Source organism: Erpetoichthys calabaricus, chromosome 9 (assembly GCF_900747795.2).
Source record: "Erpetoichthys calabaricus chromosome 9, fErpCal1.3, whole genome shotgun sequence".
Lineage (NCBI taxonomy): Eukaryota > Metazoa > Chordata > Cladistia > Polypteriformes > Polypteridae > Erpetoichthys > Erpetoichthys calabaricus.
This window is the reverse complement of record NC_041402.2, coordinates 132,341,244-132,355,839: the sequence shown is the minus strand read 5'-3', so window position 1 is coordinate 132,355,839 and position 14,596 is coordinate 132,341,244. Positions and strand designations below refer to the sequence as shown.

At 39.5% G+C, this 14,596-nt stretch overlaps 2 protein-coding genes across 3 annotated transcripts in view; both read left to right on the top strand.

Moving 5' to 3' along the window:
- Positions 1-14,596, top strand: part of meak7 (MTOR associated protein, eak-7 homolog) — a 514,074-nt gene that overhangs the window by 220,061 nt on the left and 279,417 nt on the right. The gene's annotated exons all lie outside the window — the stretch shown is intronic.
- LOC114658113 (1-phosphatidylinositol 4,5-bisphosphate phosphodiesterase gamma-2-like) overlaps positions 3,724-14,596 on the top strand; it is a 198,976-nt gene continuing 188,103 nt past the window's right edge. The window contains exon 1 of the mRNA XM_028810160.2: positions 3,724-3,887. The gene's annotated coding sequence lies outside the window, so the exon portion shown is untranslated. The remainder of the gene's footprint in view (positions 3,888-14,596) is intronic.

The window sequence follows — 14,596 nt, the reverse complement described above, 5'->3', positions numbered from 1 at the left end:
TATCTCCTTCAGTTTCTAGTTAAGTAAAGTTCATTTGTTTTTGAATGAAAGACTACTCTGTTATGGAATTTTAAAGATAACATCTTAAAAAAAATTGGCAATTAAGTCAGGTGTAACTCATGATTACCACTCCAAGTTATTTGGAAAAATGCTGCCATGACGTTGAAAAGATGCTAGAGGTGCTGGGACTGTTCTTTGAGGGAAATTGATCAACTACCACATAAAATTTACATCAGCCTACCAACTGATCTAAAATCTCTCACTGCAATGATATATTAGGGTGCAGTGAAAGTTTTACTATGTGTTGGTTTAAAATTAAAGGATACTGAAGTAATTAATGGACACTGTCTGTGATGCAGAGCAATTTCCCTGGGTTGTGCAAAGCAAAATGAACTCTATAGCAGTAGATCTCAACCTGTGGTACACATACTACTGGTGGTACATGAAGACTGGACTGGTGCATGAGGAAACTCAAAACATAAAAAAGCCAGAAGTGGCAAGCATGAGAAAGGGCACAAAGAGAGAAGATCTTTATTTGTAGTTACACTTCAAGAAGCACTACTAGGTGTGACCACTATAGGGGGCACCTCATTACCCTGACTTCAGACACAACTCACCCACTGACAGTTCCAAATTCTTTTAAATAAAGATTTTTATTTAAAAAATACCTTTTCCAGGCTTCAAATCAGTAATAGAACACATGCCAATTTATTCATCGTCTTCTGTCCTCCCCCAAAAGCGTCATCTCACTCCCTCCCAACTCTGACTCACCTTTCAAGAGTGAGACTTCCGGGTCAGATGGAAATCCTTTAAAACATGGAGAGTTACTCCTAATAGTGCCCCCTGGTGGCACCCAAGGACCCTGACAAGGTTGCCCTTCAAAACTCCAATTCCCAGGCCACCCTGTGGGTGTCCATACTGGAGCGAAACCAGAGAAGCACTGCCCCCTTTTTATACTGTGGAACAACTTGTTCATCCATTATTTGTTTGTCCCGACTGGGATAGGAATCTACAATCAATCCACCCAGGTTGCACCTCCTTTCCTGTAGTCCTTCCTTTATGGACTCCTGGCTGGGTAAGAATCCATCTTCCTTTCAAGTGTGGATGCCGGTCCATCCAGTATGGCACTTACACAGAGTTTGAATTTTGTCACAGGTTTACTATCCTATCTATTACTTAAAAATACTGCACAGTTTCACTTAATGAAGCAGAGTAGATCTACTACACTTTCAATGGAAAGAGGGCTTCCATCTTCTATGCCATTATAGAATTAGATATAAAAATACAAGATACAAGCATGCTTTGAGTGTGCAATATTGTGACCAACCAAATTTCTTGAGTGAGTTGTGCAAGTGGTGAAAATATATACTGTTAATAAAATGCCATACACAGCCACAAAAAACAGGGGAAGCTTTACCTTTACCCTCAGTTTTTTTATGAACTTTGCTACGGTTGTCCGTCCATCAAGTCATTTTTCTGACCGTCACATCCAGTTTGGGGTTGCTGAAAGTTGGTGCCTATCCAGGCTGCCTGGGCAAAAAAAAACAGGAATTAGAACCTTGGATGGGACGCTAACCTCACCCTCACCTGAACATATGTTGTTCCAAATTAAAATTCATTTAGTTGGTGTTTTATAATTTCCACACTGGCCATACTTTCCTTAGTGATTTGAGTCACAGGATTCTCATGTCAAGCAAAACACATACGTCCACATTGTGGACATTTCATCAATCAAAAAACAGTACTTACTAGAGCTCACCCTCACAGCTTTGACAAGTGAATGTGGCAGTTTTCAATTCAGGGCTTATTTCACTCTACTGAATTTGAAACTTTCTTGCCAGGCAACATAGTTGCTAGGAATTTTGCACCCAGCGGTGCTACACTGTATACAGTGTCACTGACATAAAAAAAATTAAGAAAAAGGTAAGTAAATAAATAAAGAAGTAAGCAACACAAAAACTAAATTTCACAACACATTTAATTAAGTGTATTCACATTTTTTGTTGTTATTATGTATTAATTGTCACAGCCCACAGCACCATTTATTTGTGTAATTATGTATTTAATTTTGTCCATAGTAGCAGGGTGTTGTACCGTTTTAGGCATTATGAGTGTAATGAGTAGTTATTTGCTAACTGAACTGATTATAATATGCAAGCTTTTGAGGGAGCTGAGGCAAATTCTTCAAGCAACAGCCCCAAAAAGGCCTGAAAAGGAGGCCTTAGTTGCCAAGAAAGCTTGCATATTGTAATCGGTTCAGTTAGTCAATAAAAGATATAATTTCTTTTGACATCTCATTTAATTTTGCCCAAAATATTTCTTCATAGTTTATGGGAATTTGGAAATAATACAGTAATCTTAAATCGACAGTTTTGGCAAAGGTAGACATTAAGTGGGGACAAATGTAAAAAAGGAAGGAAAGATTTGAAAAATCAAGTATCAGATGTGTGACATTTGAAATATGAATTCATTTGACTTGCGGATTTGATATTACTCTTTACCAAGTATTCTGAACCAGCTACTGTCCATACACTGGCATAATGTCACAGAGCCTAACAGTGATTTCCTGATAAGCCTGATCTGAAAAGTATGCTTTCATAAAAGCAGTTTCAAAGAGTTAAAGCAAATTAAAATATTCTGAATTATTTTGCGGTGTCGCAGTGGGTTGCGCTGCTGCCTCGCAGTTGGGAGATCTGGGGACCTGGGTTCGCCTCCCGGGTCATCCCTGCGTGGAGTTTGCATGTTCTCCCCATGTCTGCGTGGGTTTCCTCTGGGTACTCCGGTTTCCTCCAACAGTCCAAAGACATGCAGGTTAGGTGCATTGTCCCTAGTGTGTGCTTGGTGTGTGTGTGCGTGTGCCCTGTGGTGGGCTGGCGCCCTGCCCGGGGTTTGTTTCCTGCCTTACACCCTGTGTTGGGTGGGTTTGGCTCCAGCAGACCCCCGTGACCCTGTAGATAGGATATAGCGGGTTGGATAATGGGTGAATTATTTTGATATTTTCTAATTCATGTTACAATGACCTAATAAAGTTTACAATTTTTAGTATTGATTTTAAGCAGTGTTTATTTTTCAATCAATGTTCAGAAACTGTCAAGTCAATATCTATCTATCTATCTATCTATCTATCTATCTATCTATCTATCTATCTATCTATCTATCTATCTATCTACATTCAGTTCTTTAATTGTCTTTAACAATTATTGATTTATTTATGGCGTTTCTGGAACTAAGGCTAACGTAACTGTATGTTGGACTTCTAATTTTCTTATTGAGCGGGCAAATTTATCTATTCATACATCTCGAAAGAAAAAAAGTTAAATCAGTGTGATTAGCTCAAGAGGTTTGTTGTCCCAGAAAGGAAGAATTTATTTCAACAGTCAAATCTATAACATGACTTTTAATTTAGCTTCTTTTGTAAAAAGGTGTTGCATTAAAGAGGCAATTTATAAAATTCAGACACATGAACTAGCTGGAAATGTGAGCTTCGTTTTGTTTGTATTACCATTTATTTCTTCTACTGATTAAACAAATGAAGTTACTTGTCATTGATATAGTTGATTTCTTTCTTTCTTTCTTTCTTTCTTTCTTTCTTTCTTTCTTTCTTTCTTTCTTTCTTTCTTTCTTGCCGGGGCCGTTCATATCTCTTGCCGCTCAATGTTAATGCGAGTTTTGCATAGTTCTTATCTCAACTTCCGGATGTGTTTTAGGAGGCATTCTTTATTCACTTTACTTCCTCTTATAAATCGAATTGAGGAACTGACCGGCCAGACCTAGTGTCACTGTTTTTGAAAAGGTTTCACGTCCCGATCCAGCCCGACAATGAAGTAACAGACACTGAAAGCACCATAATTCTTCCTCCTTTGGACTCGGCAGATTTGCCCGTTAAGGTAAGCCGTGCTTAGCGCTTTATTATTATTTCTTTTAACTGTTGGCTACTTCATTTCCTTTTAAAGGCTGTGTTATTACCTCAAAAATGACACCCAAGGAACGGGAATGGTTGTCAGTTGGCTGTATAATGCAACGCTTTCGTTTTTTTTGCTGTTACCATGGAATAAAAACATTATAATGCTTGACTATTTGCGGTATTTTTATGCATTATTATAAATACGCTTCCTTTTAATTATTTGACTGCAACGCTGAAAAAAAAATTCTGTTAATTTTTAATCTGCCTGACTACGCCGGTTTGATGCTATATCTGCGTTTCCTTGGTAAAGCGCTTTTTGATGATGCAAGTTGTGAAAGGCGCTACATATCATAACATTTCGCTTTTGCCTGAAATATTTTGGCGCCGCACTCTGTATTAGTGCTGGTCTCTAGGGCTTTATACGTGTTGTATTTCAAGATGTCTCATGTCTTCAGTGAGGGAAGCTGGTACTTTTTTTTTTTTAAGAGAAGGCGTCAATCTTGTTTTTGCGCTGTTAAAACACTTCAAATGCAGCGGACTGACGGCGCTGTGCAAGATACAAAGATGACGGGGCAAAGGTTTCGCTGGTTAACCAGATACACATCCTCCACATTTCAAAGCGGGACTGCTCCACAACAATAGGTCGGCTTATAAAGCAGATAACCATGGCATGCAACTAAAATAAACGATCGCCGATGTCAAATAAACAATATCTTAGTTCGTTTGGCAGCACTTGTGCAACCAGCATTGAAAAGGACAGGCAGAGCAGAGTGGCACGGTGGCGCAGCACTCCGAGCCACAGCTGGGCACATACTCTGAGCTTTGAGTTAACCTCTAAAATGGATGAATGTTAGTGGGTCAGCCCGATATGTGTGTGTGCAGTACGGTGGGATGGCGTCAAGCCTCACCTCATTTCAGGGGTTCCTTAAACGGTAATCGCTCGTATAGCTCTCATCAATTGTTTAGGGGTGTGTCTGCAAGAAATCCAGCAGAATTTTAATGAAATTATTTTTTGTAGTAGAAATTTATTTGAACACACAGACAAAATAAATATGAACCTTTTGCATGCATTTCGTATAAGAGCAGTAATGCTGTCAGGCGAACGTATCTGTTTGAAATCACCCGAAGCAGAGCAGAACTGCACAAATGCCCATATGGCCCCAGGAAACCCTTAATTTGATATGTGCACAAAAGATAAAGCAAATGCACTTTAACGTTAGATTTTAACTTATTGCGCAACAGGAAGGTCGAGTTACTGAACCAGTCAAATCTTTGAATTATATAGTACAGGATTCCAATGTTAAATAATACTGTATCTACTGTAATATACTGTAAAATAATTCTGTACTGTATACTTGATCAAATAAAAGACGATGCTGGCCTTAGAGGTAGAATTTAAAAAAAAGAAAAGCTTTAAGTCATGTCATTTTCCAACCCACTTAGTCCCAGCCAGGAGTCCCAGCAAACATGGTGTTCATGGCAGGAATAGATAGATAGATAGAATACTCCCTGGACATGGCACCAGTCCATCGCAGGGTGAAAACACATATCCCAAACACACTATGGCCAGTTTGGCAGAACCAGTTCACCTAACCTGCATGACTTTAGACTGTGGGAAGAAACCAGAACAACTGGTGGAAACCCACACAGACATGGGGAGAACATGCAAACTCCACGCAAAAGGACACAGGATACACACCCCAACCTCCTTAATGTGCGGCAGCAGCACTACCACTGCGCCACCGTACCACCTAAGCCATAGGAGAAACTGGCAAATATAAGAAACAGATTGAAATGGGTAAAAGGACATAGGCATTGGTATTTGGTTTATGTTTAGTGAAGAAGGCAACTGAGGACCTACAAGACTTTAGTTTCTCAAACTACAGACTGATGTCCTTATCCTCTTATGCAGTTGCCCATCTGAGCCTTCCCCTTCTTTTTCTGTCTTCTTTGCCCTCTTCTCTCAAGATGGTAACAGACACCTTTCTATGAAATCTTCCGTTTTGTTGGCAATGTGTTTCATTGAATATCCTTCATTCTGCAAAAAAAAAAAAAAAGAGTATTAGACTGATATATTTTTTAAGAAAACTGTTTAGTTTTGGCCATTTCCAACCCAGAACTGAACTTTAGGAATGCCAGTATGTTGCGACTCAAGTGAATGAATAACAGGTTACAGTAATGCTAATGCAATTACAAAGGTTTCTCTAATAACCAATTGCATGTAAACATAAGGGTAAGCTAAGGGAGTTTACTATTAGGACGCTGATGAAAATGGGGCTTTGCAGCCATATGTGAGTAATAAATTAAACATCAGTTTCAAGCATTAATAGCCATTGTAAACATTAGTATTGCTTGGCTATATTTTTAAATTAATTTAATGGTATCTTCATAATAAAAGGTATGACTTTCTATCAAAAACATGAACATTTCTGGGTGACCCCAAACTTTTAAACGGTAGTGTAAAATGGGTATAGGCGGCCCAGTGGTGCAGTGGTAGCGCTTCTGCCTCGCAGTATGGAGACCAGAGTTTGTGTCCTCGGTCCTCCCTCTGCGGAGTTTGCATGTGTAGGAGGAATGCTGAGGTTAGAAATAGGGCAAGAGATAGAAAAAATCTAATATTTTTAAGGTTATTCTATTGCCTGTCTTTGAATTCGATCAGATTATAACTTTTCTAAATATCACAAGTGTAAAATGCATTCCAATAGAAGCTGTCATTTATTATGTTACAGCACACAAATTTTGTTTTATACTAAATATTTTTTGACTACTTATTTACAAATTATATATATGTGCCTTCCCTTGTGTAGAATGAAGGCATATTCCAGGTGCATACTAAGTAACAGCAACTTGGTTAAGTGATTACACTTTATTACACAGTTTATCTGTGATTCTGATGTCCTCAGATACATTTATTTTCACTTCTTCTACAATCGAAAATTCCATTGCACTTATTTTGATGATGTTTCTTGGTAGGCATGGAAAATTGAACAGATAAAGCAAAGACGTAAAAGACAGAGGAGTAAAGACCTAATGGCAGTAGTAATATAAGTTATCCTGTAGAAAGTAGGGCACAACTAGATGATGGTAAACTGTGTACCCTGGGAAAGGAAATGGGCAGGGGCACCGGTACTAGAGAAAGTCACAAAGTTGCAAATTGCAGCCTGAAAACAAAGCTGAAGTTCTTCCTAAGGATGGTAGCAGACAGGCAACACCAGCAATCCCTCATAATTTGTGTAGCATAGGAGAAGGTTGTAATTCCTCATAGCTGATGGAGGAGTGTTTGATTTCAGCATGAGATAACTGGGGCCTCGCTAACAGTCGTTAGGTGATAACAGACAGTTCTTGAGTAGATTTTAGCAGAACCATAACAGGAAGTTCTGAATACGTCTTACATTCAGATGTAAGATGGCAATGCTCACACTTCAGAATGATTGTAAAAGAAATGTGGCTAAGCACTTACAGTACATGACTATGCTGTGCAAACTCAAAAATTTATACACATCCATTGTGGCAACCCACCACCAATGGGTACAGTACTAATCGCATGAATCTGATTAAAGTAGGGCTGTCAAATGATTAAAATTTTTAACCATGATCATTTGCAAAATGGCACTTGATTAATGTCAGTTTGTTGTGTTTAACCAAGGTGGTTCAACAATGTCCAGTAGTCAGCTGTAAATGTGTCTGCTGTACAAAGTCTTAGCTGCTCAATACTCTGAAGACTTGTGTCTTTCATATAAGTCCTTCATATGGGACAAAGTTGACCAATGTGAAGGTTATGTGTAAGATTGTCACTCTTCCCTGTATCTTCAACTATAGTTAGAGGTCTGCAGTCTGATGTGATCCATTTTGCAATAAATAGTGGTAGTTAGGGATTTTTGTTTCATTCATGGACATATGTCGAGTTGTACATTCTTGGATTGTAGTCTGCCACAGATTTAGCTGCTTAGCATTACAATTTTTAACAGCGGAATCGTGCATGTTTTCCTCTTAAGTGATAAACCAAGAAAGTTGTTCTTCTGTGATATTTAAATTTGTCCACACTATGTTTACAAATATCAACAATTTTGTCCTTCAAACCATCTTAAAATCAAAAGCAAGAATCATAAATTCCATCTTTCTTAGCTATCATTAATGGAATAACTAAGATCAGGATTCCCAAACTTTAAGCTAAAGCCCTCCAAAATGTTCCTCCATGTGAGTCAGGGCCCCAACTAATGTAAAACCAATGCTGTGAAATGGAGGATGATCTTGGATCTCAGTTATTGCTAACAGTAGACCCACAGCATGATTTCACATAATAGCAGACCAATTAATCAATGCAAATCCGTAACATGGGCAGACTCTGGACACATACAGGTATGATGCCATCAAATATCACTAAATATTTCTAAGCCAAGGGTTTTCAATCTTTTTTTCTTGACATACCACCTCCAGGAATTGAAATATTTTGAAGTGCCACCATTTTTTAAATTTTAAATTAAGTACTATATTCTTACTAGGCACAATTAACAGAGAGATTTGTAACTCCCACCCTTTCCCCTAATATTGCACTTGTGGATTTTAACAAGTGATTATAGACAGTTTTTTGTGTGGTTGTGCATGTCTTTTAGTTTTTCTTACATACAATCAAATGCTTTTTGATGAATTATGTTTTCATGTAAGAGCAGCAGCACGGTTTGATAAGTAATAAAAAGTAGAAGTCCTAAATTTGCACATTTTTAATTAAAAAGAATTGTACAGTTACATTTACTTGAATCCAGATAAAAAGAAGCAGAAAAATAACTCAAGTTACATTTAACTACAGGTCGAAAAAGAGGAAAATCACTCAAAGTCACTTGTGAAGGCTGAGTGTCTTTATGTTTAATTGGGTCACTAGCTGTGTTACCCAAATTTCATACATTTCTTATGACAATGGGCCTCAGTTAAAGTGCCATCAGTTAAATGAATGTATCAGAAGTACTTTTCAGAATATACAATATTTGCAGTTTTTTTGTGTTTTGTTTTTTTTCTACCAAAGGCTAATGTTATTGACAGGTAGTGTAGTGGATAAGGTTTTGGACCTATGGACTTCAAACCCAGAGGTTGTGTGTTCACATCCTGCTACTGACACTTTGTGACCATGAGCAAGTCACTTTACCTTCCTGAGTTCCAATTAGAAAAACAAATCAATTATATCTCAAATGTTGTAAATCACCTTGAATAATGGTCTCAACTCAAGCAATAATAAAGTTATTATTTCACTGGAGCTGCTTAGTTTAACATACTACATACAATTGTGCATGAATAAACCATTCCTGTTGTAGATTAATGTCCACTTTTTCTAGTGACTCTGCTTTTGGTGATTGACACTATTTTACAGGAATGTGTATATTTTTGAATTGAAACGGGTAATGTTTAGGAATAATGTGAAATGAGAGTATATATTATTATCATTATTATATGTTTGCAGTTTTCACTTGTTTACGTTGTTCATTCAGGTATTTCCTTTCTGTTTTCATCAGTTACACGTTCAAGCATGTATTTTGTGTTTTTTTTGCTATAACCATAGGCAGACAAAAAAGTGCTAACACTGAATCCTGTTTTACTTTCCTTTATTACGGGGCATCAAATTACGCAGACATATAAGCAAATGTAAACAATTTTTTTATTACATATTTAATAAATGTATATTGCACTGGAGTAGCTCATAGGGGATCCATTAAGTTTAAACTTATGCCATCTGTCCCCCTTGTCTTGGACCAGAGGATGCCACTTCTGCCTCCTACTTCTCTCTTTGCCTCCCTTTTTGAATGAATGCTTGTCCTCACAGGTGGCACAGTGGTAGTGCTGCTGCTTTGCAGTAAGGAGACTATGGAAGATTGTGGGTTCACTTCCCGGTTCCTCCCTGTGTGGATAGCGCTTTGAGTACTGAGAAAAGTGCTATATAAATGTAATGAATTATTATTATAATTAATTTGCTTCTTGTAGATGCTCACAGCCACAGCATCTGGCCCCAGCACTCGAGGTTTATAGTACGCTTGCTAACCATTGTATTTTTACATCTTCATTGAGCTTTGTCAAACTTTCTCTTTCCATTTCATGCCTCACTTCACATGGCAAACATGATTACATCTCTTTTGTCCTGTCTAGGACACTGCCTCTTCTTCAGTCATCTATCCACCATATTGTTTCATGGTGCCGTCAATCGCTTTTGCTGAATAGTTAATTTGCATAAAGCCACCTCCAGGTGTAGAGCGGAGCATATATATTTAGCACACACATTATTCAACACCCCTTGCAATCTGAACTAATGGTTTTCAAACTTTAGTATGCCATATGCAGCAAGGACTACTTTAAATGTTTGTATTGTGGCTATGAATGTGGCTCTATAAAACCTGTCATGTTCAAAATGCTTGTTGTAATAGACTATGAAAAATTATGAATGAAAAACAAAAGGGAGACCAATTGGGAGGAAAAAGTAAGAACAGCAAATCGGAAGAAAGGAGGTTAAAGGAAGGACATAAGAAGGCAGGAGGTGGTGGAAGCCGGCGAGGGTGAATGAGAGAGAGAGAGAGACAGAGAGAAGGCAGGCAGCCATGTGGAAGTCCCTTGGGGAGCATGCAGCCGACACTCAGGGGCTGAAGGAGGTCATTCCAGCTGAGTGTTCCTGGAACTGGACAGTGATGCACTTCTCGGTTGGAGCAACTCACCGCATACGGCTTGAAAGAGGCAGCGTTTGAATTGGAATTGGAAGGCTCAGTGAGGCGTCCTGTGGGGGAGCCATGTACCATAGGGACATGAGCCTGGCAGCGGGAGTTGGAGGCTTAGTGTAGTGCCATGCCACAGAAGGTTACAGGAGTCCGAGCCTAGGAGCAGACAGAGAAGGTGGGCTCAACTGCCAGTTAGTCATCTCCTCGGCTGCAATGACCCACTTGGGGTTAGCTGAGGGGACTTACGTTTTCAAAGGGAAGCACCAGGGACTGCATTTTTAAAGGATAGGTTCCTGCCATGCTGCCTCAATTTTAAAGGATTTATTTATTGAAGAGGTTTGAGCACTGCACTTTGTTTTGAACACTGTTTTGATTTTGATTGTTTTTAATAAAAGCACTGGAGCACTTTTGTTCCTACCCCTTGCTATGCTTGTGTGTTGTGTCCTCATCCTCAGGTACATAATTAGTGGTAGTGGATTCAAGAGGCTTGCTAGTATCAGCTTGGAGTGTGAAGCTGACCTGCACCGTCATATTTCAACTATGAACACCCAAGATTACCACTGAAATAATAGCCTTGCTAAAGAATATGAGGAGAAGACTTAGTGTCTCAAAATATGACTGTGCCCCCGATTATATATCCTCAGTGTATTTCTTGATAACCACCTCCAGAACCCAATCCTGTCAGATGCACACTGCAATCCCAAACTATAGTCCATCAGATTTAAAGAAGTATACTCAAAGGGGAAACAGTGGCAGCAACACAAAAGGAGACACTACTTTTATGAACACAGAAAAGAAGCAAACATTATAATGCAGTAGCATGGATGTTGAAAATCAGAATATGTCATCTATCCAACTGAAACTAAACAATTAAACCACATTCACACTTCAGAGGGACTGACATTTTGACTCTAGAACACTGAGGCAGATTTATATCCTGCTCCATGCTAGATAAAATATGGGTTCAGAGAATGGCTTCTGTTGACTGATAACTAATCAGTACAGTGTCAGATGTGTCACACAAAATCCCTCCTCAGTTCTGCATTGTAATTCCCTTCTTATTGGCAAAATGTTCTTCTGTTATTGAGGTCAAAATCTGACCAGACATTGGGTCATCTTCCTGAGAAATCCTGCTACAATTGAATTCTCTGCACCAAATTCTTAATTACGGCATATTAAGGGGACAGGTACAGCTTCTGGTATACTTGAAAAATATAAAATAAATATGCAAAAAGGTGTATTCTTTCTAGTATTAAAAATTCAGTAACACAATAGAACTTAATTTTGCATTTTTTTGTATACATGTTGACCTGGTTCTAAAACAAGAGACCACAAATGTTAGGAACTTGAAATTGCCTTATTTTAGTACACAGGAGGTACAGGGGAGTTACGTTTTCACCACTTACAGGTAAAATATCCCTTTCAGGATCAGCTCAAAGCTTTTTGACTGTCCCTCGTATTGCCAGTATGATGAAGGATATGAATAGACAGATGGCAATGGCAGATGGCAATGGCCCCCTGTGATATTATGTTACTGCTGGGCAAACAGGCAGAGTTTATGTGGGAAATTCAATGGATTCAGAAAGTACTCGGCCACCTTCACTTTCTGCACACTCTTGTGTTGTTGATTTAATTTTAATTGGATAAATTTGCCATTTCTCTTCATTAATTCACACTCAATAAACCATAACGACAAAAACATGTTTTCAGAAAGGTTTGCTAATTTATTAAAAATCAAAAACTGAAATCTCTCATTTATAAAATGTGGTGGAGAGCTGGTGTTCTTGCCCAACTGGAATGCCTCCGAAATTGAAAGAAAAGGGGAGAGAGTGTGCTCAGGGCATTACCTCCTCCAGATCACTAGGTGGAAGCTCCTCTGGGTTGCTACGGCAACTTGGATTCCCATGGGGCATACCAGGAATTGGAGTTTGGTGGCTCAACCCTGTTGGGTTTCAGGGGTGCCATCAGGGGGTGCTGCAGGGTCTCCTGAGCCCTATTCCATTGCGCTTCCACCTCCCACCTGTCCTTGCTGGAGGAGGAGTAGAGGTGGAAGGAAAGGGAAGAAAAAATTATATTGTTGTGTGCTCTGAACCATGTACTGTGCTTTGGTGGGGAAGAGTTTCCCACAACAAAATAAAAAACGTGTGCTGTGCTGAACATGTGTCTGCATCTGTCTGTGTTGGGTGTATGAAGCTGGTGTGAATGTTGCAGGCCACAATAAGTATTCAGACCCTTTGCTGTGGCACTCCAAATTGTGCTCAGGTACATCCTGTTTGCTTTAATTATCCCTAAGATGTGTCTAGAACTTGAAGTCCATCTGTGGTAAGCAGAAATGTGTGGACTTTGTTTAGAAAGGTACACATCTGTGTATATAAGGTCCAACAATTCACACTGCATGTCTGGACAAAATTAAAACATGAGATTCACAGAACTCTTTGTACACCTATTCAGTAAAATGACTGTGAGTTATAGATCAGGGCAAACCATTTTTTAAAGATCTGAGTGTTCCCAGGAGCACAGTGGCCTTACAAATTGCAAAATGGAAGATGATTGGAAACACCAGGAGTCTTCAGAGAGTTGGCTGTATGGCCAAACTGAGTAACCGGGCAACAAGGGTCTTAGTCAGGGAGGAGACTAAGAACCCATTAGTCACTCTAATCCATCTTCAGAAGTCCTCTGTTGAGATGGGAGAACCTTTTTGGAGGACAGTCAGCAGCACTTTATGAATGAAGTTTTTATGGTTGAGTGGCTATCTCCCGTTTATACAGTACATATGTATACTCATATATACAGTATACTGGAATTATAGAACAAAGAATCACTTCTACCATCACCTAAAACATAGTAAAAGTTTAACTATGTGATTATTTGTTTAAAGATAGGGTGAGAAGCTCGGTCATCCTGGAGGGGCTCAGAGTAGAACCGCTGCTCCTCCGCATCGAGAGGAGTCAGATGAGGTGGCTCAGGCATCTGATCAGGATGCCGACTGGACGCCTCCCTGGTGTGGTGTTCCGGGCATGTCCAACCGGGAGGAGGCCCCGGGGAAGACCCAGGACATGCTGGAGGGACTATGTCTCCTGGCTGGCCTGGGAACGCCTCAGGATTCTCCCGGAACAGCTAGAAAAAGTGGCCTGGGAGAGGGAAGTCTGGGCATCTCTGCTCAAGCTGCTGCCCGCACGAACCGCCTCGGATAAGCGGAAGAGGATGGATGGATGGATGGATGGATGGATGGATGGATGGATGGATGGATGGATGGATGGATGGATGGATGGATGGATGGATTATTTGTTTACCTTAACTTTCTTATTTTTTCAGTCTATTGGATGATTAAGTACTCTTTAGCTGTTGGTTTTTATCTATGCCTATCTAAGCTTAGGACGGTCATTGTCTAGTCAGAGTGGCTATATATACTGTATATTTATATATATTGTCACGCTTGGGTCACAGAATTGCACAGAAACATAGGAGCTTGTAGAGACAGGAACTTTATTCAGACATGTCTCTTTCAGAAGTAAAACTGGAAAAGAAGACCAAGCAGTTTTCAAATCACAAAAGGAATGTTCACAAACTTCTGGCCATAAAACAGGACGGTTCTTTCTGCCTCTAGTAAGATCAGAAAGAGGAGCAGCCCTGTTTGCAAAGTCAGTGATGAATCTTCTATGATAACCAGCAAGCCCCAGAAAAGCACAAACTTGTTTCTGCATTTCTGGACGTAGGTAAGCAAGCATCTCTTCCAGTTTTCTAAATTGTAGCCGGAGTAAACTCCTGCCCATGGAATAACCCAGATAATGAGTCTCAGACATACCCAATTTACACTTCTTAGGGTTAGCTGTCAAGCCAGCCTGTCTTAAGCTTTCAAAGACAGCCTGAAGACATTCTAAATGCATTTGCCAATCATTGCTGAAAATCACAACATCATCGAGGTATGCTCCGGAATATTCAGAATGATGATGCAAGATCTGACCCATCATACGCTGGAAAGTTAGAGGCGCGCCATGAA